This window comes from Triticum aestivum, chromosome 2A (genome assembly GCF_018294505.1).
Source record: "Triticum aestivum cultivar Chinese Spring chromosome 2A, IWGSC CS RefSeq v2.1, whole genome shotgun sequence".
Classification (NCBI taxonomy): Eukaryota; Viridiplantae; Streptophyta; class Magnoliopsida; order Poales; family Poaceae; genus Triticum; species Triticum aestivum.
Window position 1 is genome coordinate 435,057,196 of NC_057797.1, and position 26,540 is coordinate 435,083,735.

At 46.6% G+C, this 26,540-nt stretch overlaps 1 long non-coding RNA gene across 2 annotated transcripts; it reads right to left on the bottom strand.

The window, feature by feature from the left end:
* Positions 1–13,740: 13,740 nt before the first annotated feature.
* LOC123188913 (uncharacterized) lies at positions 13,741–17,758 on the bottom strand. 2 transcript variants are annotated; one of them, XR_006495367.1, is made up of 6 exons: positions 17,340–17,758; positions 16,785–16,859; positions 16,086–16,290; positions 15,139–15,913; positions 14,657–14,736; positions 13,741–14,075 (listed from the first exon to the last, which is right to left on the bottom strand). It is a non-coding gene; the product is annotated as an uncharacterized lncRNA (long non-coding RNA). The 2 variants fall into 2 exon arrangements; XR_006495368.1 differs by having other exon boundaries at positions 17,329–17,758.
* Positions 17,759–26,540: the final 8,782 nt, after the last annotated feature.

Below are 26,540 nucleotides of genomic sequence, written 5' to 3' on the forward strand. Positions count from 1 at the left end.
TCTCCACCGGATCTTCGTTACTTCTCCGTTATTATCGTGGAATTGTCACGGCAGATGTCCTAGAGAAATGACTTAGTCGTAGGGCCATCACAACTAGGAAGCTTAAAGGGGTTAATCAGGACAAAGGACACGAGAGGTTTTTATACTAGTTCGGCCCCTTACGATGAAGGTAAAAGCCTACGTCTAGTTGTGTTGGTATTGCTAGGGTTTCGATCACCAAGAGGCTCAACTCGCCGGCTTGGTTCTCGATCTCTTGTTTCTTGCCCTAAGTCGCCACCGGGTCATCCCCTTATATACGCGGGTTGACGCCTGGTGGCCTACAGAGTCCTGGCCGGCTCATAATCGTGTCCGGCTCTGTGACTTCCTTTACATGCCTTTCCTTACAAGTCTTTCCTTACATACGGTGGTTTATAATACCGGGCCTTAAGCCGCCTCCAGGCCTTTGGGCCTTCTATAAGATTTAATAAACTATCATCTTGAATGTTTACTGGGCCTCTTGTGTAACCCGCCATTGGGGCTGACCCGGCCCCTCCTGGGCGGGTCATAACTGATAGCTATATCCCCAACATTAGGCCCCAGGTTGACTTTGAACTCCGTTCTTTGCCGATCTTCAATACTTAGACAAAAATCCATCTTATTATCCTCGTAGAAGTTTTGTAACCTGCCGTGACGTCATCTTTTGAAAACGCAAAAAACTTTTATGACGTCATCTCCCAATGGATCTTCATCTTTAATGTCTCCGGAGAATCGAGGTGTCTGTGTAGTTGGATAACCATTATTCGGCTATCCCTCGGTTTTCGCGCCCGTCTGTTCACATTTCCCTTATAAATAGGCACGCCTCGGCTTTCTTTTTTCTTCTCTCTCGCTCCGTCTTCTTCCTCTCGCAAACCCCGTGCTGCTCGAGCTTCGCCGCTGCCACACTTCGCCTCTGCCTCCATCGACTTTGGCCGCTGCATCAACACGAACCGATCCAGAGAACGGCAGTGACCATCGCAGAAGATCCGCGATTGTAAGTGCCCTCCTTTTCACTTCTCAGATCCGCATTTAGGGTTTTTAGATTTCTTCGTGTTCTTCCTAGTTCATCGTAGTTCTTCATAGTTCTTCCACCGCAAGCTTCTTCTTGATCCAAAAAGACATATATGCTTGTGCGGTAGCGTTTTCGCACCTACTTTTGACGTCCGCGGATCCCTTTCTCTGGTCCAAAGATCTCATTAGAACTTACAGACTCCTCTGCGCTGAACCTTTTAGGTCTAGAATTTTCTCCATTTTGAATAGCCATTTGATCTGGAATAATACCAAGCAATTAGGAAACTTGTTTGTCTCAACACTTAGCTGAATTTACCTTCTTCAAATATCTGTAGTCATGGCGGCTTACTGTGCCGGCTTACTTTTCCTTATATGACATTAGCCCTTAACTAAGTCGGCATTACTTCCCTGTATTATCATCATTTAACTGTTAACTTCACCATTGAATTAAACCGGCATGTTGCCTTTCTTTGCAGTTCTTCTTTGCACATTATGCCATCAAAAGCACCAACAATCTGTAACTGGGTTCCCTCAACTGTAACTTACGAACGTTTGAAGGAGTTTTTCACCATAGGATTTTTGCCAGGAAAAGACATCATGTCTTACCGTGCCCCTGACTCGGAAGAAGAACGGCCCAATCCAAGGGCTGGTGAAGTGATTGTTTTTACTGACCATATGAACCGTGGCTTCTCACCGCCCGGCTCAAAGTTCTTCAGAGTGGTCCTCCACTTTTTGAAACTCCACCCTCAAGATATTGGGCCCAATTCCATATCTAACATCTGTAACTTCCAAGTGCTCTCTGAGGTGTATCTTCAACAAGAGCCGACCGTGGAACTGTTTAGAGAATATACTTTTATCTGAACCGGCAGAATGAGTGCACCAACAGCCTTAGCTTAGAGCTTGGAGGCATCTCAATTCAACGCCTGCAGGGCGCTGTCTTCCCCCTCATAGTCTTGTTGAGTCATCCAAAAGACAGGAATCAGACTTGGTTTTACTGCCAAGACATTTCTCCGGCAAACGAGAGGCCACTGTCGGGTTATCGCCCCGAACGTCTTGACTCCAAGTTCGCGCTCCCTAACAAGCTCACTGCCGCTGAACGCAGAAAGTTGATACCATCCATCAAAAGGATTAATGCTCTGTTAGGGAACAGGTTAACTGGAGTTTATCTAACCCGATGCTAGATCTCATGGCGGGTCAACCCTCTAAGCCGTCGGTCAAAGCTGATGTATGTGTATGGTGGAGGCCCGGATGACTCTCTTCGTCACAGGCCCGCTCAATTAACAGAAGAAGATATTGTTTCAATGTCAACCCTTCTGGTGAACGAGAAATACGAAGATTGCAGTATTGTCAGGTTAAACCCCTTCTACAAGCTTAACCCGGTGCCAGAAGTAAGGATATTCTGATCTCTTCTCCTTTGTATTTTTCCCAGCCGTATTGTTTAATACTTGCCTGACCTTTTCATCGTGTTTTTACCTGTCTGCAGGCCAACTCTGACTTCTAGAAAGTTAAATATGACCACGAGGCTGCCAAGAAAGCGAGAGCCGCAGCCATAAACGCCAAGAAAACGACCCGGAGGTCAAAAAAGAAGAAGAAGAGCACTGCCAAAGACTGGATGAAGCTTGACGATTCTTCTGAGTCGGAGGTAGCCCTTGACTCCCTTGGCCAATTTTTTAACAATCTTATTAAAACTAATCATTACCAGGATGACACTGGGGCCAGTCGGGCCGTGGAAGAAGAGGTAACTATCATTTCCTCCGACTCAGAGCCCTAGCCAAGACAAAAAATTCGACGAGTGATCTGTAAAGTAAGATTTTCTAACCCTTTAGCTCACTTGGATCCCAACTTTATTTTGAAAAGGCAGCAACATGAGAGCCGCCATCAAGCCCGCACTAAAGATGAACCGACTATTGTTCTTCAACAAACTCCTCAGAAGCGCCGGAATGAGGTTTACTTCTTTTGTCCTTAACTCTGTTTAATGAATCCTTTCCCTTGCATTATTTTATCTTTTCAGGAGGTGTCTCGCTCTTCTGGCGACTCATCGCAGACTCAATTTCTGGCCTTCAAGATTGCCCCTGGGTAATGAAAAATCCTCCTTTTTCTGGTTTGTTCAAATTGTATCTTTGTACTGACAGTCCTGCAACTTCTCTCTTAGTGGCCAAGCTAAGTCCAAGAAGGCAAAGGCAGCTAAACCCGCGGAAGACCCACCAATCCTTGCATCTGACCCTGCCAGGCCACCTTCCCCTCCATTAACTGACGCTCCAGAAGACCCACCTGTTGATGCAGAATCAAATCCTCCTGAGCCGTCGTTTGATGAGACCACTGTGAACCCTTCCGCAACTGGACCATCAAGCTTAGCCAACCCGCCGTCACCGTCTGTACAAGACGTTCAGATCACCGGGAGCCGTTTTATTGAGCCGGGGAATCCAACCGTGCTGGCTCGCCACACGGCGAAACAAGAGGCATTGGAGAGGCAGAAAGTGCGTTTTGACATTGCCAATTATGATCATCTAAATGCCAACGATATTTTATCCGGCTATCTCATCCATGTGCACTCCAGTCGCGATTCTGAGATCGAAATGGTCAAACAGTTGCAGTTGAAATACGAGGCATGTTCTTCTGGCTTATCTATATTCCTCCAGCCCCCAAGTCTTCAGATTATGAGAGAACCGAAATGATCTGTAGACTTTATATTATAGGCCAAGACCGTTACCTTTGAAACTTTTCTTGAATTCAGCAAAATAGAACAAAGCTTCACTTGTAGTCCCCAAGGGTCGGTTCCTTTTGATCATAAATGAGCCGGTGCTTTTAAATTGATTTGTACCGTATTGAAAGAACTTAATACTCCGACTTAACCTTGAGAAACTTGCTGGATTGCATACATTAGCCCCCAAGTGCCAAGTGATGTTACTTTGTAAAGTACTTGGGACTTAAAATATGTCTTTAGAGTCATAAAATTTTGTTTTGGCACACATTAGCCCCCAAGTGTCAAGTGGTTTTTTTTGTAAAGTACTTGAGACTTGAATCTTGATTGTTGAACATTTTGAAGTGAAATCTTGACTTGGCTGAGTATGTTTTTTGCAGAATGCCTTATTTGAATTGAACTCGCAATTGACTGACGCGAAGACCCGGCTAGCGAGTCAGGAGGCAGAAATCAAATCTGCTAACTCCAAACTGCAAATAAGTCTCTCTGAGACGGAAAATTTAAAGACCAGCTTCATCGCCAAGAAGAAAACATGGGTAGATGAAAAGGCACTTCTGACGCAACGCGCCGAGAAGGCTGAAGCATCCCTTGAAGAGGTTTCAATAGAGCTGAAGGGTTTAAAGGTTCGGGTGTCTCAAATGGTGGCCGCCATCTTTGGTAAACCATCTATCTTTAATCTGGTGTACTTTTTGCTGATCTGGAATATAAGCCACCAGCTGACTTTGTGTATAAAATATGTGCAGGCCCACGAAGCAAGAACCTGAGCCAAGATCCTTTGATTAAACTAAAGGCAGTGTATACTTTAGTAGAACAACTGTATATTGGCGCACAACGGGCACTTGCCACCATCTCTCCTGCCAATCAAGGACCCAACCGGCTTAGCAACATCTTGAAGAAACTGTCAATCCTGCCTGCCAGATTTCAAGAAGTGAAATGGTCCTGTGCGCGAGCCGGAGCTTTGACTGCCCTGAGCCGCTCCAAGGCTTGGGTGCCAGACCTAGATCCGGCGGACGTGGCCAGAGGCTATCCCACCTTGAAGGAAGACGGATCTCCCTTTGAGCAGGATGACTTCATGGCTTGCATGCGCGGAGTCCGACCTCAGGCAACTACCCTTGGAGATGACACCAACATCGACAAATACCAGCCGGGTTTTGATGTTGAAAATAAGAAGATGGAGACTTCCTCGTACAAGGTGACAGATTTGATCCCGCCTGTAAGAGAAAATACATTTGCCCCGGAAGTTGACCCGGCCGTCCTGATCGACGAAGAAGCCGAATTTGTCATCGTGAATGGTTTTGACTGGCCCAACTTCCAGCCAACAGAGGGCGGTGAACTGGCGAGGGAGGAGTAATAACCATCTTCATTGGCTTATAAAAAGCCTTGTAATAGTTTAGCTGTGAAAACACTGAATGCCTTGCCTATGCCATCGTGCATAAAACACTGTGTGTGACTCCGTATTTCCCGATGGCAACATATGCATCATATTTGATGATTGTTTCCACAACACTTTAACTATGTTCCTGTAGATACAAGAGAAAAGACTAGCTTGGCGGCTTAGAACCGAATTGGTTAAAACACCCGGCTGATAGCCAATATGTTTACCATAATAGAAAACAGAAACAGATATAAAAAAGGACAAGGGCTGAAACTAACCCTTTGGTTAATGCAGCAGGCAATTGCATATAAATAATAGTCATACTTGTACCTTTGATCCTTAGACCACCGGCTTGAATAACCCGGGTAATGCCTCTGAATACTTAATGATCATCATACCTTGGTGGCCTTGTTGTCAAATAAACAAGCCGGCGAAGAAGATCATGCTAATTATTTGTGGAATTGAGACAACAAAAAACTAAAAGGCAAATAACAGGTAACAAGTACGATTTAACCTTATATTTAAAGGTTGGTGGCTTCTGATTCGAATACGATCAGTAAACCGGACCAAAGGGGTTAAGCTAAGGTTCGAATACGACCATATAGCCCCCAATGGCTTTGCCGTTGCGCCTATCAAGAGGGTACCGACAGCTATGTTCTCTTTGGTCCGAATATGACCTATGTTTGAACAGGAAGCCCCCAAATGACCTTGAGAGGTTTTTAACGACCCTGATTCGAATACGATCCAAGTCGGTCCCAAAAGGGGTTAAGCTATGATTCGGATACGATCAAGAATCCCCCAAGTGAGTTTGGCCTTGAGCCGATCAAGAGGGTTACGACAACTATGTTCTCTTTGATTCGAATACGACCTATGTTTGAACAGGAAGCCCCCAAGTGACCATGATATTGCAGCTAGATTCGAATACGATCATAAGCTGGACCAAAAAAGGTTAGACTTGATTCAAATATGATCAGCTCCTTAATAGTCATTTGAAAATAAGAAATAACAAAGATGCATAATCTTTGAAAAGAAAAGAGACCGATGGTCTTACTTTATTGCTTATCATGGTATATACAATGTTAAAGTATGTACATGATGAGAGCCGGTGGCTCAGGTGTAGTATGGCCGAAGTTGAGCAATGTTCCACGGCCGGCGGGTCTCCTCCTCCGACTTACGTGAGTCTTTGTGCTCTCGAACGTCAATGAGGTAATACGACCTGTTGTTTAAGTTCTTGCTGACCAAAAAGGGTCCTTCCCAAGGTGGGGATAACTTGTGTACATCTGACAGATCCTGGACGAGCCAGAGCACCAGGTCGCCTTCCTGAAAAGTCCTGGACTTAACCCGGCGGCTGTGATAATGGCGCATGTCCTGTTGATAAATTGCTGATCGAGCCGCTGCTAAGTCTCTTTCTTCATCTAACAAGTCGAGTGCATCCTGTCTGGCTTGTTCATTATTAGCTTCAACATAAGCCGCCACGCGGGGGGAGTCATGACGGATGTCACTAGGCAACACTGCTTCTGCTCCATACACCATGAAAAAAGGTGTGTAACCTGTAGACCTGTTAGGCGTGGTGTTGATACTCCACAGCACCGAGGGTAATTCTTCTACCCAACAACCCGGTGTTCGCTGTAAGGGAACCATAAGCCGGGGCTTAAGACCTTTTAAAATTTCCTGATTTGCTCTCTTAGCTTGACCATTGGATTGAGGATGAGCTACAGAAGAAACATCAAGTCGGATATCTCACGTTGACAAAACTCCTCCATAGCCCCTTGGGATAGATTATTGCCATTGTCAGTGATAATACTGTGTGGAAAACCAAAGCGGAAGATCACCTTTTTCATAAACTGAACCACCGTGGCTGCATCACACTTACTCACCCGTTCTGCCTCAACCCACTTTGTGAATTTATCAACTGCCACTAAAAGATGTGTCTTTTTATCCTTAGACCTTTTGAAAGGCCCCACCATGTCAAGCCCCCAGACCACAAACGGCCAAGTGATTGGAATCATCCGGAGCTCTTGAGCCGGAACATGTGCTCGTCGTGCAAATTTTTGACATCCATCACATCTGCTGACCAGATCCTCTGCATTAGCGTGAGCCGTCAACCAGTATAAACTGTGACGAAAAGCTTTGGCCACCAGAGATTTTGACCCGGCGTGATGACCACAATCGCCTTCATGGATCTCACGAAGTATTTCTTGGCCTTCTTTAGGGGAAACACACCATTGAAACGCTCCAGAGACGCTGCGATGGTATAGTTCTCCATCAGAAATCATTATTGACTTAGACCGATGGGTTATCTGTCAAGCCAGTGTCTCATCTGCTGGCAACTCTCCCCGGATCATGTAAGCCAAGAACGGCACTGTCCAATCTGGGATGACATGAAGAGCCGCCACCAAATGCCCCTCTGGGTCAGGAACAACTAAATCTTCTTCTATGGGCAACTTGACAGATGGGTTATGCAAAACATCCAAAAAGGTATTAGGTGGTACCGGCTTACGCTGAGAGCCCAACCGGCTTAAAGCATCAGCCGCTTCGTTCTTCCTATGGTCAATGTGTTCCACCTGATAACCTTTAAAATGCCCCGCAACAGCATCAACCTCTCGACGATAAGCCGCCATGAGAGGATCCTTGGAATCTGTCGAATTTCGGGTTCCGGCAGACCCTTGAGGTTCGAACATTGGGGTGCGCGTGGAGATCTCTCCCCTACCGATCTACTTACAATCTCCTCGCGTGATCTAAACTGGAAACAACGAACAACACAAGGGACACAAGGTTTATACTGGTTCGGGCCACCGTTGTGGTGTAATACCCTACTCCAGTGTGTGGTGTGGTGGATTGCCTCACGGACTGATGACGAACAGTACAAGGGAAGAATAGCCTCGCGAGAGGTGTTCTTGAGCTGGTGCGATGAACTGCTAGGGTGAGTTCAATCGCCTCTCTCTCTCTCTCTCTGCTAGGGCTCTCGATGTCCCTCGACTCTGTGTGGCTAGTTCTACTTATAGAGGCCCTGGGCCTCTCCCCAAATAATGAGTGGGAAGGGCGCCAACAATTGGCCATTTTGAAGGGGAACATATAGTACAAGTTATCCTGACCAAAGGTGGTCTTCGGCTGCCAAAAGTATTGGTGATGACGCCGTCTTGGGCTCCATGGTGACCTTCGTCCTGCCGCTCTGCTGGTCTTGGTCTTGTTGCACCAGAATGGTAACATTTGCCCGGTGCCTTGGCCTGTGCTTGCCCCCTTTGCACCAAAGGGGAAACAAGGACACTGCACAGGCCGGCGCCCGCCTGGTCTCGATCGTCATGGCTTGCGTCATCGGTTCCTCGCGAGGTACCCCTGCCTTGATCTCTTCGCCTCCTCGCGAGCCTTCCTGATGAGGCTGCCTTTGACGAAGCTTTCTGTCGTCCGCCCCGCGAGGCTTGGCCCCTCGCGAGGGTCTTGAGCTTGAGCTGATGAAGATGGGCCGCACTGGGCCACCACTTGAGCCACGCCGTAGGCCGCAGGCAGGCAAGTCTGGGGACCCCCATTCCCAGAACGCCGACAGTAGCCCCCGAGCCCAAGGCGCGCCCGGGCTTGGCCCAGTAGGGAAGCGAAGGGGCAAGCGCGAAGCACCGCGGCCCCAACAGCCTGTGGCCTTGGGCGCCGCGTGGCGATTGATTGGACGTGGGCGTTTGCGCTTCCCCACGATGCCTCGGCGACCGCACGACTTGACAATTCCCTGCATGCAGAGAAAACGGTCATGATTACCTGCGATCGTGGTGCTCGGCGGTTGGCCTCCTCCGGCTATAAGTACGGGGCTGGGCGAGCCCCTTCAGTCCATCCCTTCTTGCTGCTCCTTTCCTTCTCCTTCCTTGCTCTTGCTTCTCCTTACGCCAATGGCACCAATCTGCCGGTTCTCTGCAGAAGAGAAGGGAAAGGCCCCCCGAGAGGGTCCTGACCCACTTCCGCCGAAGAAGCTGCTGGTCCTCTGCCACCCAGATGAGGGTGCTTAGCAGGAGGCACCGAGGCCCTGGTACGAGCGGCCGCCGCCTGGATTTCCGCTACCCTTACATGCCCACGTCGTAGGTCCTGGGGGAGAAGGCGTCGAGTAACATCGACGGTGCCGCCGTCCACACCGGCGAGTCACGATGGTGCGCGCCGTTCCTCCTGGAGTCCATGTCGAGCGCTCCTCTCGCGAGCTCGTGCTCCACGCCGCCATGCCTCCAAGCTCATGGATTCGCCTCCCTCCTTCCTTCGCCTTCAAGATGCCGCCGAGCGGGGCTCTGGAGCTCTAGTTGCAGCACGCTGACTGCAGCACCCTTGCAACTGGAGCGGAGGTCGCGGTCGTCGCTCCGGGCAAGGTCTTCATGACCCGGGGCTGGGGCAAAATTGCCCGGGTCTGCCGAACGGTGGGCGCCCTTGTAATTCATCTTGAATACGACGGCGCCTCCCTGATGTTCTTCAAGGTGTTCGATGCTGAAGGATGCCGGCTGGAGTGCTGCCCCAGGGAGAGCGGCAGGGGCGACAAACTGGCAAGGACCTGGCCTGCCCATCGGCCCTCCAGCAGCTCCTCAGGCAGCAGCGGAGGAGTTGGGGAATTCAGTGGCTCCCCCGAGCTCCTCGCGACTCCGGAGATGAGCGACGACAGCTACGAGCCCCCGAGCTCGCGTGGTGCTCAGAGCGGGGCAGCTGCGTCCAACGCCGACGCCACTGATCTGGATGGGGTTGGCGTCGATGTTGGGCAGCCCACTGTTGATGATGGCGTCCCTTGCGGCGGTGCAGGCAATTAGCGTTCCTTAGGATTAGTACTCTTGTTCCCCGTGAGGAATCGAAGCAACACCCCACGGGGGTATGTAAGGCGTCTGCCATGTCTTTTATGAATATTATATCCTTAATATGAATCAATGTGAGGTGCTTGTCCTGTCTCAGCTCGGCTCCCCCTTTCTATCCTTGCGAGGACTTGGCGCTCTACGCTGACAGGTCCCAGTCCCCAGGCAGGCTTCAGCCATCGCTGGTATGCCAGGTCGTGATGCCGTGGTCAAGGCCAGGAGGTGAGCGGCCCGAGGTCCGGTAAGAGCCCCCGAGTCGTGATGATCAGGAGGTCCCCTTTAGCGCTCAAGCAGCCCTCGCTAGGCGAGAAAGGAAGGTAACGTCGCCGTGACAGAGCCGCACTGGGCGAGGGTTTTGCGCTACGTTGGTCCAACTCTTGTAACGGCGTGACTTATCCCTTGAGTTTGGTGTAGTTCCTCGATGAAGCACCTGGCCCGAGCGGTGGCAGCTGAGGCGCTGCTGGGTTAGGTCCTCGCGAGCTTCTTCCCACTCCCCCGCATTTTCCTTAATGCTCTACGTCCTCAGGTCTCGGCCCTTGAGCAAGCTCAGCCGCTGCTGGTATGACAGGTCGCGATGCCGTGGGTCAAGGCCAGGGGTGAGGGCTGGAGAGCCAGTAGGAGCCCATGAGTCGCGATGCTCAGGCGCTCCCCTTTTAACGTGCAAGCGGTCCGTGCCGGAGAGAGGGAGAGACAGCTCGTGATGTCCCTAGCGTTGCTCCTGGAGTAGGTCCTGCACACCAGTCATAAAGAGAAACAAGACCTGTCGTTATGGTTGCCAGCCAACCTTTGGTTGCTCCGGGGGAGTGATTGGGGCATTGAGGGCCTGGTGAGGTGGCACCTTGCGGGGATGACACGGCCAGAGCTCGACCACTCAGATTTTTCGGTGTTGCAGGGACGGACCCGTGCGCAGATGTCGTGCCAGAGCGAGCAGCTCCATAGGTGGGCGTCAATCGAGTAGGCGGTTAGGTCGGGTATGTTAAGCTTGCAGGAGGAAATTCATTTTAAGTAGACGCGGGAAAAGCAAACGCCGCAGGGCCAGGCCCAGCAGCTTAGGGATGATGCAGCCCGAGGGGCGCCCCCGACAAGGTAAGTAAAGAGCATAAGCAAAACGGATACATGCCGCAGGGACAGACCCACGCGACCTGGGAATGATGCAGCCCTGTGGGCGCTCCCAGCTAAAAACAGAACTTAGAAAGATGTCACCTGGTGCCGTTGAAGATGGAGTGATGTTGAAGAAGCGGGCGATGCGCGATGAAGACGTCGATCCTTACGAGCCCCAGGCCCAGGAGCCTCGGGAGGCTCCGGGGGCACAGGTGGGTTTCCGAGGGCCTTTTACATCTCCGCCAGGACCGTACCATGCCTGACCTCCTGAGCCTCCAGAATGCTCCTCAGCACGCGCCGATGAGCGGCGACCGCGTTCGGCAGGCCGAAAGGCATGCGAACGTAGTTGTGAGGCGGACCCTCACAACGCCCCACGCGTGAAGGCCAGAGGCGCTCCTGAGACGCGGCTCGGTTGAGCCCTGGCACGTCGACACAGACGCGCAGCCCACCATCCTCGCCTGGATGCAGGGCCATGGCAGGCAAGCGGCGGCTGCTGCGCATGACTCTCGACTCCTGTAGCTCCTGAGTGTTGCTTGCGATGAACTCCTGAGGGTTTGGTCTTCCTTGCCTTGTACCTTCATGAGGGAAACATGCCTGAAAGCACCCCTCCAAGTGGTGCCCGAGCTCCTCCCTCGCGACCTTGGCAAAGTTGGTGGCTCTCCAAGAAAGAGCCCCCAAGCCCTGCCTGAGGAGGGCGCCGAGCGCGCCTTCCTATGCGAGAGAGGGTGGCGCTCCCTGATTGGGCGCAGATCCTGACCCAACACCTTCGGAGGCGCTTGCCTCCTTATGGATTGGGCCAGGCGAAGCCTTCTTCTTGGGGGTCGCCTCGGTAAGTCTTCCGTTTCTGCGGTCCGGGTCTTCGATTGCCGCGGCTTGGAACACGCGCTCAAGTGAACACACCGCATCCCTTTCTTCATAGGGTATGGTGATGACTCCACCGCTTCCTGGCATCTTGAGGACATTGTATCCATGGTGAGTCACTGCCATGAACTTGGCCAGGGCTGGGTACCCGAGGATGGCGTTGTATGGTAGACGGATGTGGGCGACGTCGAAGTCGATGAGCTCGGTGTGGTAGTTGTTGCGCTGCCCGAAGGTGACTGGAAGGCGAACCTGCCCTATCAGAACAGTGGAACCATCAGTGACTCCTGAGAAGGGCTTGGTTGGCTGAAGCTGATCGTACGGCACTTGAAGATTGTCGAACGTCTCGACAGACAGGACGTTGAGTCCTGCTCCGCCGTCAATGAGGGTCCTGGTGACCTGCACGTTGCTGATGACTGGGGAGCAAAGCATCAGGAGGACTCCGATCGTTGCCGCGCACTTGAGCTGATCCGCTAAGCTAAACATGATAGCGCACGCAGACCACCTGAGGGGGCGCGTAGCCTCAAGCTTGGGGAGGACTGCATTCACCTCGCGAGCAAACTGCTTGAAGATGCGTTGTGAGGCTGGGGCCTGTGCGCCACCCAAGATGCAAGCGATTGCACGCGGCTCCTGGAAGCCCCCGGCCCCCTCGTCCTGATGTTGGTCTTCGTTCCTCCTTGGCGGTGGCGGCAGAGGAGGAAGGCCTGCGTTGCCGCGCGGGCGATCCTCATGAGGCTGATCCCTCCAGCCTCCCTCGCGAGGCTGGTCCTGCCAGTGATCCTCGCGATGTGGGTCTCGCCACCCTTGGCGAGGGCCCCGGTCTTCCCATCGTCCGCCACCTCTTCCTCCTCCTCGGCCATAGCCCCTGTCGTTGCGCTCGGGGCGTCGGCCGACATGTCCATCTCTCATGGCCCTGAGCTCTTGACATTTGTTGGTGTTGTGGGTGTGGAGGTCGTGGTACACGCAGTACCGGCTGCCCTTGGATGACTCAGGCTAATCCCTACCTCGCTTGGTGTCTGGCTCCGCTGCAAGCACGACAGCCCCCTTGCGCTTCATGTCATTGGCCTTAGGCTTCTTCTCTTCTGGGTCGGCAGCCGGGAGTTCGAGGAGGGAAAGGCGCCCTTCCTCAGCCCTGGCGCACTTGGTCGCCAAGTTGAACAACTCCAGGGATGTGCACGGGTCTTCATGGATTGCTAGCTCCTCCTTCATCTTGACGTCGCGTACGACATCGGAGAAGGCCGAGATGATGGCTTCTTCAGTCACCTTGGGGATCTTGAGGCGAGCGTTGTTGAAGCGCTGGATGTATTTCTGCAGGGTTTCCCCTTGCTGCTGCTTGATGCGGCGCAGATCGCTCACGGCCGGGGGCCGGTCGCGAGTGCCCTAGAAGTTGGCGATCACTACACCACGACACTCAAAGGAGCGTCAAATTATCTGTCGGCATAGGGCACCTAAGGCGACACATTTAGTGTCGGCAAAGACCTTTGTCGACAGAAAAGAGCTATCGCCTATAGTCCTGCCGGGAAAGGTCTTCACCGACAGATAAATATATGCCGACAGATAGTATGTCAGCTTTGAAGAGACCTATGGCGACAGACATTTATACACCGACGGATTGTTCTATGCCGACAGATCATCTAACAGTGCGCTATACCGATAGATTGTATGACATACATTGCTACGCCGACAGTTTGTGTGTAAGTGCCCTAAGCCGACAGTTTGTGCGACGCCCAATACTTCTGCCAACAGATTTGCTGTCAACGCTCTACATTTCATGAGAAATACAAATGCTCCATATTGTGAGTGAAAACACATTCATAATATTCAACTCATGTTCAATACGAAATACATATACAGACAATTGCACTCTTCTATTCAGCAAAAGATACCATTGATCAATGCATTCATTCGACATATATAGAAGATTCATTAGTTTTCTTCACTGAAGTTAGCTACAGCCATTAAGTATACACAAGTCAGATATAAGTACCGAGAGAGGCACGTTATTACAAGCATAATGGCCAAAGTTCCTAGGAGACAAATGCTTGATCACTTGACTACTACAGAATATTATGGAAGACCAACTCTTCAATCACCAAGCCAAATCAACTTCCATATGAACAAAATGTGTGAACCCTGTTTTCAACAAAAGAAATCAGGAGAACATCTTCGATCAACTTGTGGACTTGCTACTTTCTACCATTTGTCCCTACAAAATAACTCATATGTTTCAGAAGATGTACAATACACACACACATCATGCAGCATTACGAAATATCATATGATGAATTGAAACCATTCATAGTTGAACTAGCCTCGTACATGAAAGACCACAATAAAGAAAAAGGCTGGAGTCGAGTGGCATCAATCAAGCAGAAAACAAAGTTGAACTGTATATCATGGGTTCAAAACAGCAGGGGCACCCTTGGTTCCAAAATTACAGAATCTCTGTCATGCAACTACACAAGCATGAACCTAGGAGCCCAGTCGAATGCAGTGGCGGCAACCGAAGCCCGAATGGACCTCAGCATGGTAGTTTGGTTCACGACCAAGTACTCCCTGCGTTCCTAAATATAAGCCCTTTTAGAGATTCCAATATGGACTGCATATGGAGCAAAATGAGTGAATCTACATTCTAAAATATGTCTATATACATCTATATGTCGTACGTATTGAAATATCCAGAAAGGCTTATATGTAGGAACGGAGGGAGTAGAATAGAAACTATGCCAGAGTAGAGCAGCGAGAAATTTGGGGGGGGGGGGGGGGGGGGGGGAGCAGGGCCACAACCTTGTGTGGGAAGTCGAGGTCAGGGTCGTCGACTTGGGGTTGGGGTCCCAGTTATCCTCCTCGCCCACGGAGCCGTGTGCCTACCAAATCAAGAAGGAAAATAAATACCATATTATTCCAAGGTCAAACATACAATCAAGTGGCAAAAGAAAGAAAGATCACATGACGATTATCAGCAAAAGAATAACTTATTTATAAAAACCCCTCCATTAATTCAATCTAGTCTAGTGTCAACCAAGTAGCAACTAGATCATGGTTTAGTATTTTTTTTATCCTGGACCGAACTGGTAGATTTGATGAACAATGCCTGAATAAGAAAACTACTACTACAATCAATATATATCGGCAATGGTGGTCTCATATATAGTAGCACATTACGCGAAAAGATGATATGAAAAACCTCAAATGAGCAACCAACAAAGCTTCATTTAGTTGGAGGGCTTAGAACACGGGCATCAGAGAAGAAAGATAAATATACCCACTTGTTGATATATAAGCAAGCAACATCACATGGTCTGCAAGCGTCAAAAGGGCAGCCCGGTGCATGTAACTCCACTTGCGCAGGGTCCGGGGAAGGGTCCGACCGCTTTGGGTCTATTGTACGCAGCCTTTCCCTACATTTCTACAAGAGGCTCTTTCCAGGACTTGAACACGTGACCTCATGGTCACAAGTCTGCAAGCGTCAAAGTAAAGAGTAATTTCTATTGTACCAGATTAGATTGCTTACTCAATAAATAAACCTGAAATTCAATCTATAAGCAAGCAACATTGATATCATTCAATAAAAACCTCAGAGGAGCAACCAGCAAAAATGATGCATTCAGTTTATATATCAATGTAAACAGGACAAACAATGCATAAACGATGAAAACAAAAGCAAGAAAGAATAATTGATGTTGTTGTGGCTTGCATCGGACTCCATTTTCGGTTGCGACAGCGATTAGAACATCTCTGTCAAAGAGGGATCACAAGCCCAGAACAAAACAAGATAACTGCATTTACGCACAATTCCTAGTTCCCTACTAAACAACAATAGCAACATAGTCAGGCCGCTTGCATCGGACCATAAACTGGCCAGAATTAATGCGATGATACAGAAAGGCCAGAGGGAGGAAAGTTGTTGTTTATTACCACCATTGACTGTTGTTACTATTTTAGTTGATCAAAAGGGTGACTTGGTTGCTTCCTAATCCTGATACTGATCCAATTCCAACCGACCTCCTGCCTAGAGCTGGGCTAGAGGGATTCCAACTCTACCTACAAACCAGGCATATTAATTGGTAATATATATTTGAAAAAACATGTATATATCTAATTCACATGTATGTGCTTCAAAACTAATGATGCATATAGTACCACAAGCCATTTTCAATTAGTACAAGGGTTACCCAGCAGCAACGATATAGAAAAAACCATGAAAGTTGTTTACCTTCAGACCAAACAGCGCCAAGTATTGCTTCTCATGTCCTTAATACTACTTCCCAGGCTGATCATGCCTAGGCAGCAGAGCGGTCCACCCATCAGCGTCAGAGACAGGCTTCGAGGACCTCGGCTAACCCTGCTTCATCCTCGAGCATCAATGGCTCATCACCGTCATCATCATCGAAATATAAATCATCGTCATTAGCAACCATCTGCTCTCAAAAAGGAAATCATTCAATTAAAAGAGAGTCATCTCCTGAATCTTAATTGTAACCAAGATCCAACCAGCAGAATGGTGGCATGCCACAGGATGCCAAAAATTGTTAGTTCAACAAGGAGAATATATCAAGGGAAAATCTAAAAAGAAGAAACAAGGCTTGCTGCTGGCCTATCCGCAAAGTACCTGGGATAGATATATGCTAGCAGCTAGCATTCTTGCTGGAATAATATTCACATGTATGTGCTTGCAAACTAAACCATACATTTTCCACTAGTTGCCGTGATTAAGGCTCGGGATTTGATACTATTTGCATAATTAGGGTGCTGCTATACACATATAAATATAGAAACCAAATACTCAATGTTCTTCCATAAACCAGATTTACTATCACCACATTGTGCCCTTACTTATGATACTTTTCGATAGAAACTAGGTATTATGACAGTCTAATGCATCCAATGTTCATAATGACATTACAAATTGTACCATTAAGCAGCTTAGGAGGACCATCCTCTGTTCCTGTAACAGAACCGATGTAAATTCTTCACTTGCCCCCACCACCTACATATAAAGATTGATTGTTAGTACATTATTACTGAAAAATGCTTCTCTTTGATAGACGCATCACTACATGTGTACATAATTAGGACATACAGATCACATTTGTGACTTCATAGGCCCACACATAATCTGATTTAGCCACAAGGCTTTGAAGCTGGCACCCGTGCAATAAGAAATAAATAAATGAAAAATAAAATATGCCACTCACAACGAGAAAAGTAATTACAATTCTAACAGACTCATCCCTCTCCTTTGTACTGCCTCTGCCAGGAAATTGTTACATGCTACAAATTTGTGGATGAAGCACGCACAAGAAAAACAATAGATTTACTTACCCAGAGGCCAGCCGATTCATGGCCGGATCTAGTTAGTTACCTACACGTACTAGAAAAGCATTGACCCAGCTCACCTAGAGCGACCGAATCTGGAGGTGGGGCAAGGAAGGGGCGACGAGAAAGGACTCACATACCAGAAGCTTACCTCAGGCCGGGCAGAGGGAAGGAAATCAGCCGGAACAGAGGCCACAGGTGGAGGAAAACCAGCGCTGGATCCTCGGCGGCCGACGGCCTTGCTTCTCCTTACTGGTGGACGGTTCTGCTGCTCCTGTCTGGTGGCGCTTGACGGCGCTGCTGCTCCTGTACGGTGGCGCTTGACAGCGCTGCTACTCCTCAGCGCAGCGGATGGAGCTGCTGCTCCTGGGCGGATGGTGCCCTACGGGGAGGAAGGTCAGGGTTGGAGTTGATGTGGCGCGAGGGAACAAGCGGACGGGCGGCGGCGCGGTCGAGTTAGGTTTAGGTCGGAGGCGGCGGCGCACGGGTTCTATGTGAGTGGTGAGAGAGAGAAGGGTGAGATTGGGGGTTGGACGGGTGTGTTTTTTCTTTTCTTTTGCTGGTCTGGTCCGACTCGGGTGTTTTCCATCGCGCGCATATCTCTACTACTATTAAACAAGCAAACATATCTTTCCCTCCCTTTTTTTTACTAATAAAGCAAATAGTGTTTCTGGTCGTCCGTCATTAAAAGTGCCCTTGAAGTTGTAAATAATTACCCACCATGCCATTGGTAAGTGGAAAAAACGGTTCGGTTTACCCTTTTCTAAAATCCGCGACCTACTCAAGTTATTAAAGTGAAGCCCCTGTAATCAACAACTTGCATGTGTGTGGCGCAGTGGTGTGAGGCTCGCCTGTTTACCTGGGAGACCCAGGTTCGAGTCCCCTTGCTCCCTTTTTCCTCCTTTTATTTTTCTCTCCTATTAATGTTGGTAGGCGTAGGATATTACTACTCGCTCCAGCGTCACTTAGCAGATGGGCAGCACAATGTACCAGTTACTCTATTTTTTGGACATATTCATATATTTCAAAAAAAAATCATAACTTTCAAACCCTAACTCCAAATCTAACATGTTATGTATAGAAATCCCTTAAAAAGATGTGTAGATTTCAAATATGGTATTATATTAATCACTTTCAATGTCAAAAAAACTCATAACTTTCAAACCCTAACTTCAAATCTAGCATGTTATATATAGAAATCCCTTAAAAAGATGTGTAGATTTCAAATATGGTACTATATTAATCACTTTCAAATCCTAACGCCAAATCTAACATGTTATATATGGAAATCCCTTTAAAAAGATGTGTAGATTTCAAATATGCTATTGTATTAATCATCATTCCTAAAATTCCATTTATGATGCAACCTTTATTAATATCTTCTTTATATGGGGGTATTTTGAAAATCCCGGCTTAACGTTGATATTTCTGTAGTCTAATAAATTGGAAACATGTTGAATACATTTCACAAATAATACAACCTTATGAACTTACACCACTTATCATGTTGTTTCTCGTGGGGCATTGTGAAAGATTTGAAGGGATTCGCCGATGCTCTCAGGTGTGCATATGAGGGATGATTTTTTTCCGTTGCAACACACTGGAAATAATGCCTTTCCATGGAATCTGAAGCATGCATGGTTAAAAAAGAAATTCCGAATCATACACCTGATTTCATGAAAATTATTGTGACCTCTTCAAATAGAAAATTCGTTTTAGTGTGGTATGTGCAAATCTGTTTATTATGTTTCCTTCTATATAAAAGAAAATTGAGTTGTACTTTAGACTTTATAGGTCTCCGTGCATGTAAGTTTAGAAGAAATTTGGTAACGAAAATCAGTAATGGGCATCTGGTAACTTACCAATTAAACCCTAATTTCTTATATATGTACATACATGTACGATCCTCATGATTTAGGCTCTCAATGATAAATCAAATGATGAAGGTAATGACTCATTATACTACAAATTAACTAGGAAGGTAATTTAGATATTTAAATTAATCAATTCTTTCAGGATTGAAGTGTAGCATCTCATACATGCATTTTAAGATCATTGGTAAAATATACATTACATGGCTGATGCAATAGAATGTTATCTTGGGTCATTGGGCTAGGGAGGTGTGTTTTGATTCTCCCGGTGCAACGCACGGGCATATTTACTAGTTCTTCTCTAAACACATTCAAAAACACGTACACGAAACAACCAAGATAAAATACCACCTCACGATTCGATCCATCTAATTAGATCTAACCGTTAATAACCCTCATCTGTGTACGTTTAGCAATTTAGAGAAGCGGACGAAACTCTGCCATCTATTCGTCGAGAGGACGAAACGTTCCGCTGCGAGCAAAAATTTAACTGATTCGCGTGATTAAAGGCCTGCATGCAGCGGCATGGCCCACGTTCAGCATTATGGCGTTCGCATGCATTTGTTCGGCCTGCCGAGGCGCATCTTCAGGAGAGGGGGGAGAATGAGAGGCCTGGCGGCGGCACAGGGCGTGCTCGCCGGCGAGCGTGCTCCCGCATCTGCCTGGCGCACGGGGTTGGATCGGGCGCTAGGGTTGCCCTGCCGCCGCCCATAGCAGTCAGGGGTTGACGGGGAGAAGCAGTCGGAAGGCGACGGAGGCGGCGGTGGCTCGATTACATCTATGCGACGATGACGGCTCGGCAGCGGCGAGTGGCCGATTCATCTCCTCGCTAGCCCCTCGCCCTTTAAAGGTTAAAGATCTGGCACCCTCTTCCCCCGGACGCCCAGAACGAGCGGCGGATCCAGAAAACCAGTTCGTCAAGATACGCGCATACACAAGAAGTAGACATGCAAACAGCTGGATGGATTTTTCTTACAGGAGCGCACACACACATATGGAAAAGGCAAGCCGCCGGTGAAGACAGCTTCAGCCTCACCACCAAGGACGGAATCACGGAAAGGTCAGCTTCATCCGAACCAACCGCGAGGACCATGCTAAGGTACATACATACATATACCAAGATCGATATTGACCGATGCTTGTGGTTGCAATTTCATGTCCATCACTGATGTATTGGTGCTCATGGTGAGATATGGGATAATAAGTGGAAACTTTTCACCGCTCAGTTCTTACCGAATGAATCTTTGTAAGTAATCTTTTTTCCCTACCCCCTCTTATATTTACAGGAAATTCAAGTGTGGTACACATATGAGTATGCTTTGCTTCCCTCTGTTGTACACATGTGGTTATTTGTTATCTCTGATTAAGAGAATCAAGGGCCACTACATTCTTGAATATTGAGACTGTGTTAGTTGGTTTAGGTTAAACTTGATACATGCTATTTACTTTTTCTTCATCTGACAATTCAGTTGTACTATTGATTTTGACAATTTTCAGGAATTTTAAGCCGTCTTTGGATTTTAGCTTCCTCAATCATTCTGAATTATTTAATGTTAGTATGAGGTACATGTGTTCCCAAGATTAAACTTGAGAAATGTGTAGTTGACCACTTGGGTACGTTTGATTTCTTTAGTAGATGCAGCGACAACCACCATTGTCCATGATCTATACTAAAGATAATTATTAGCAGTGCAACATCTCTGTTGGTTCAATCAAATAGTTCAGCCTGGTCGGTTCTTACTAATATTTAAGCCACCTTCAATTTTTAGCCTGCTCGGTCATTTTGGAGTAGTTTCAGTTTTGGGTGCATGTCTTTAATAGAACAACAAACTTATTTTAGGTGCTAAAATAAACACTAAACACCAATTCCTGATGGCGACTATTTTTAGAAAGACCATCCGGCTGGAGGAGATCCTTACTATCGATGTCAAGCCGGGGTGGAAGAAGGGCACGAAGATCACCTTCCTAGATGGAAGGATCCGGTTTTTTCGGTGCAGTTCTGTGTTTTAAAAAGTTATTGCGATGTAATTTTTTTATTAACACTACAGTCCATGAAGTTATATTTACGGATATTTCATTTTTCGCATAAGATGAAGCACCATTTTATTTTTAAATATTTTTTGAAGTAAAATTTGTGAATAAACGGAATGATGTTTCAGAGGATTTGAATGGTTGTGACTTGTGGGGTCGCCTGGGGAGGCGACTGCGGCAGGGAGCAGCGGCACATCGGCGGACAACAACACATGTGTAGCGTGCAGCGGCAGCGGTTGCACGGCCACGACGGAAGAGCAACAACACGAATGAGGTGCAGGTGGGGGTAAGAGTAAGTATCACTTGTCATGTTTAACTCATGGCAACAAAGAGTAAGGATCACTTCACACTCACTACAGGAAAAATACTGCTGTGACGATTATATACATATATGTTCCACTTGGTCGCTCAGTTAGTATTAATTTCCTATCTATTCCTTTTTCTTGCAGACACGTTTTGAAACTAGACTTTGATGGGAAGTTCATCCGTATATGGGAATTATACCTTTATATGCCTCTGGTTTCACATCATGAGCAGTTAGAAATTACCATGTATGGACGCATGTATGTGTGCTCTTTGTGTAGGTTTACCTGCATTATTCCTAGACAAATGGAAGTCATATACTCCCTCTGTCCTTCGAAAAACATCTTGCTGGAAATTGTTTGATGGTTTCCAATGCAGACTAAAATTTGAGCTGATGTTGCCTTTTGCAATTATGTTAATCTCAGCCGTAAGATTGAAAGATCAGCAGACATTAGATCTTTGAGTAAAAAGTAGTAACTTGGAACCTTTGGTGAACGGTAGAAAGTGAGCTTTCGTTGTTTGAGATTGTAAATAACATGGGATGGAGACTTGACCCCCACATAATTATTTTACACTGACCTATTGAACCATGAAACAACATTGCTGAACTTCAACATTTCGGTAAAACATCACATGGAAAATTGGCTACAACCAACCAGATTGTTAAATCCTCATGTATTTTATACTGAACTCAAGAAGTGTGAATAAGCAAGAAAGCTTTTGAAGAGATCAGTGTATCGTCGCAACTGCTACTACGATTGGCTCCTTTCCAAGCACTGGTAAGATCTTTCAACAGATCTTAGCGACATCTCTCTCTTCTTAAATTTGCCAGGATTTTATGTAGTTGCTTTTCTTCTAATAAGGTGCATCCTGCTTGCTGTTGAATTGTGCAGAAAGGCTACATTGTATTAATTTCTTTTTCGCATAGTTGATACAATTCAACACATTTTGTATCAACTGATAACTTTGAATCTTTGCGTCTTTCATCGGATCGTGCTTTGAATTTGCACATGAATAACTAAAAGCACCATGACATTACGCATTTCCTTCATTTTAGCCATTAAACTTACTTATGTATCCGGTGTTAATTTATCATTTCTTGTATATTCATCTTAGTTAGGAAGGGTGGCTTCAGTCATCCTAAATTTTGTGTGGGTTCTTTTTTCAGCCGTGGCTAGCTTTGCAAAACAATAATTATTATAATCCTTGATCTGCACATGCCCAATTTCCTTATACCGTATAGTGTCTCATTCTAGAATAGTAGCCTTTCTGCTCTGTTAAGATGTTGAAGCACGGCGACATTTTTAACTCATGTTTAATATTGACAGAACTAAGCATTAGGTAGTTGCTTGCATGCCATTCATGTCATAGAGAAAATGCTAAATTTCCTCTCTCCAATTCCTTATCATGAACCTAACGCTTTATTGATCTGTTTTTAGCTTCTAGATGTTCTGAAACTATATACACAATAGATACTGTTTGTCTGAACTGTAGTTCCACTCCATGAAAAGCTGAGATAAACTAAGAATGGGGTAAAAAAAATCCGACTCTTCCTGCTCACTGGCGGTGCCCGCTATGGCATGGGTGGCTTTACCGCAGCCGCCGAGCCTTCAAATTCTGAAGATAACAAGCAGCTCGAATCCAAGAAGAAAACTAATTTAGTTCAGCCAACACTCCTATTTTTTGTGCATCTTTGTTCCAACTTTGCATTGACGCCATGTCCACTTGGACAATGTTCATATGTTACTTTGATTTTTGCCCAAGAAAATAAACATTCTGAAATCTTTGTAGGAATAGACTAAATACGCTACGCCCTTACATTCTTTGTGGAGAAGTTCTTCAGCCAATCTATTGCCATTGATTTCTGTCATCCTAAAGTTTGAATTCAAAATTTTATACCCGCAAAATTTGATATGGTTTGATTGAGATGTGCGACGTGCGTTGCACGTACACACTTACTTTTCGATAGAAACTAGGTATTATGACAGTCTAATGCATCCAATGTTCATAATGACATTACAAATTGTACCATTAAGCAGCTTAGGAGGACCATCCTCTGTTCCTGTAACAGAACCGATGTAAATTCTTCACTTGCCCCACCACCTACATATAAAGATTGATTGTTAGTACATTATTACTGAAAAATGCTTCTCTTTGATAGACGCATCACTACATGTGTACATAATTAGGACATACAGATCACATCTGTGACTTCATAGGCCCACACATAATCTGATTTAGCCACAAGGCTTTGAAGCTGGCACCCGTGCAATAAGATATAAATAAATGAAAAATAAAATATGCCACTCACAACGGGAAAAGTAATTACAATTCTAACAGACTCATCCCTCTCCTTTGTACTGCCTCTGCCAGGAAATTGTTACATGCTACAAATTTGTGGATGAAGCACGCACAAGAAAAACAATAGATTTACTTACCCAGAGGCCAGCCGATTCATGGCTGGATCTAGTTAGTTACCTACACGTACTAGAAAAGCATTGACCGAGCTCACCTAGAGCGACCGAATCTGGAGGTGGGGCAAGGAAGGGGCGACGAGAAAGGACTCACATACCAGAAGCTTACCTCAGGCCGGGCGGAGGGAGGGAAATCAGCCGGAACAGAGGCCACAGGTGGAGGAAAACCAGCGTTGGATCCTCGGCGGCCGACGGCCTTGCTTCTCCTTACTGGTGGACGGTTCTGCTGCTCCTGTCTGGTGGCGCTTGACGGCGCTGCTGCTCCTGTACGGTGGCGCTTGACAGCGCTGCTACTCCTTAGCGTAGCGGATGGAGCTGCTGCTCCTGGGCGGATGGTGCCCTGCGGGGAGGAAGGTCAGGGTTGGAGTTGATGTGGCGCGAGGGAACAAGCGGACGGGCGGCGGCGCGGTCGAGTTAGGTTTAGGTCGGAGGCGGCGGCGCACGGGTTCTATGTGAGTGGTGAGAGAGAGAAGGGTGAGATTGGGGGTTGGACGGGTGTGTTTTTTCTTTTCTTTTGCTGGTCTGGTCCGACTCGGGTGTTTTCCATCGCGCGCATATCTCTACTACTATTAAACAAGCAAACATATCTTTCCCTCCCTTTTTTTACTAATAAAGCAAATAGTGTTTCTGGTCGTCCGTCATTAAAAGTGCCCTTGAAGTTGTAAATAATTACCCACCATGCCATTGGTAAGTGGAAAAAACGGTTCGGTTTACCCTTTTCTAAAATCCGCGACCTACTCAAGTTATTAAAGTGAAGCCCCTGTAATCAACAACTTGCATGTGTGTGGCGCAGTGGTGTGAGGCTCGCCTGTTTACCTGGGAGACCCAGGTTCGAGTCCCCTTGCTCCCTTTTTCCTCCTTTTATTTTTCTCTCCTATTAATGTTGGTAGGCGTAGGATATTACTACTCGCTCCAGCGTCACTTAGCAGATGGGCAGCACAATGTACCAGTTACTCTATTTTTTGGACATATTCATATATTTCAAAAAAAAATCATAACTTTCAAACCCTAACTCCAAATCTAACATGTTATGTATAGAAATCCCTTAAAAAGATGTGTAGATTTCAAATATGGTATTATATTAATCACTTTCAATGTCAAAAAAACTCATAACTTTCAAACCCTAACTTCAAATCTAGCATGTTATATATAGAAATCCCTTAAAAAGATGTGTAGATTTCAAATATGGTACTATATTAATCACTTTCAAATCCTAACGCCAAATCTAACATGTTATATATGGAAATCCCTTTAAAAAGATGTGTAGATTTCAAATATGCTATTGTATTAATCATCATTCCTAAAATTCCATTTATGATGCAACCTTTATTAATATCTTCTTTATATGGGGTATTTTGAAAATCCCGGCTTAACGTTGATATTTCTGTAGTCTAATAAATTGGAAACATGTTGAATACATTTCACAAATAATACAACCTTATGAACTTACACCACTTATCATGTTGTTTCTCGTGGGGCATTGTGAAAGATTTGAAGGGATTCGCCGATGCTCTCAGGTGTGCATATGAGGGATGATTTTTTTCCGTTGCAACACACTGGAAATAATGCCTTTCCATGGAATCTGAAGCATGCATGGTTAAAAAAGAAATTCCGAATCATACACCTGATTTCATGAAAATTATTGTGACCTCTTCAAATAGAAAATTCGTTTTAGTGTGGTATGTGCAAATCTGTTTATTATGTTTCCTTCTATATGAAAGAAAATTGAGTTGTACTTTAGACTTTATAGGTCTCCGTGCATGTAAGTTTAGAAGAAATTTGGTAACGAAAATCAGTAATGGGCATCTGGTAACTTACCAATTAAACCCTAATTTCTTATATATGTACATACATGTACGATCCTCATGATTTAGGCTCTCAATGATAAATCAAATGATGAAGGTAATGACTCATTATACTACAAATTAACTAGGAAGGTAATTTAGATATTTAAATTAATCAATTCTTTCAGGATTGAAGTGTAGCATCTCATACATGCATTTTAAGATCATTGGTAAAATATACATTACATGGCTGATGCAACAGAATGTTATCTTGGGTCATTGGGCTAGGGAGGTGTGTTTTGATTCTCCCGGTGCAACGCACGGGCATATTTACTAGTTCTTCTCTAAACACATTCAAAAACACGTACACGAAACAACCAAGATAAAATACCACCTCACGATTCGATCCATCTAATTAGATCTAACCGTTAATAACCCTCATCTGTGTACGTTTAGCAATTTAGAGAAGCGGACGAAACTCTGCCATCTATTCGTCGAGAGGACGAAACGTTCCGCTGCGAGCAAAAATTTAACTGATTCGCGTGATTAAAGGCCTGCATGCAGCGGCATGGCCCACGTTCAGCATTATGGCGTTCGCATGCATTTGTTCGGCCTGCCGAGGCGCATCTTCAGGAGAGGGGGGAGAATGAGAGGCCTGGCGGCGGCACAGGGCGTGCTCGCCGGCGAGCGTGCTCCCGCATCTGCCTGGCGCACGGGGTTGGATCGGGCGCTAGGGTTGCCCTGCCGCCGCCCATAGCAGTCAGGGGTTGACGGGGAGAAGCAGTCGGAAGGCGACGGAGGCGGCGGTGGCTCGATTACATCTATGCGACGATGACGGCTCGGCAGCGGCGAGTGGCCGATTCATCTCCTCGCTAGCCCCTCGCCCTTT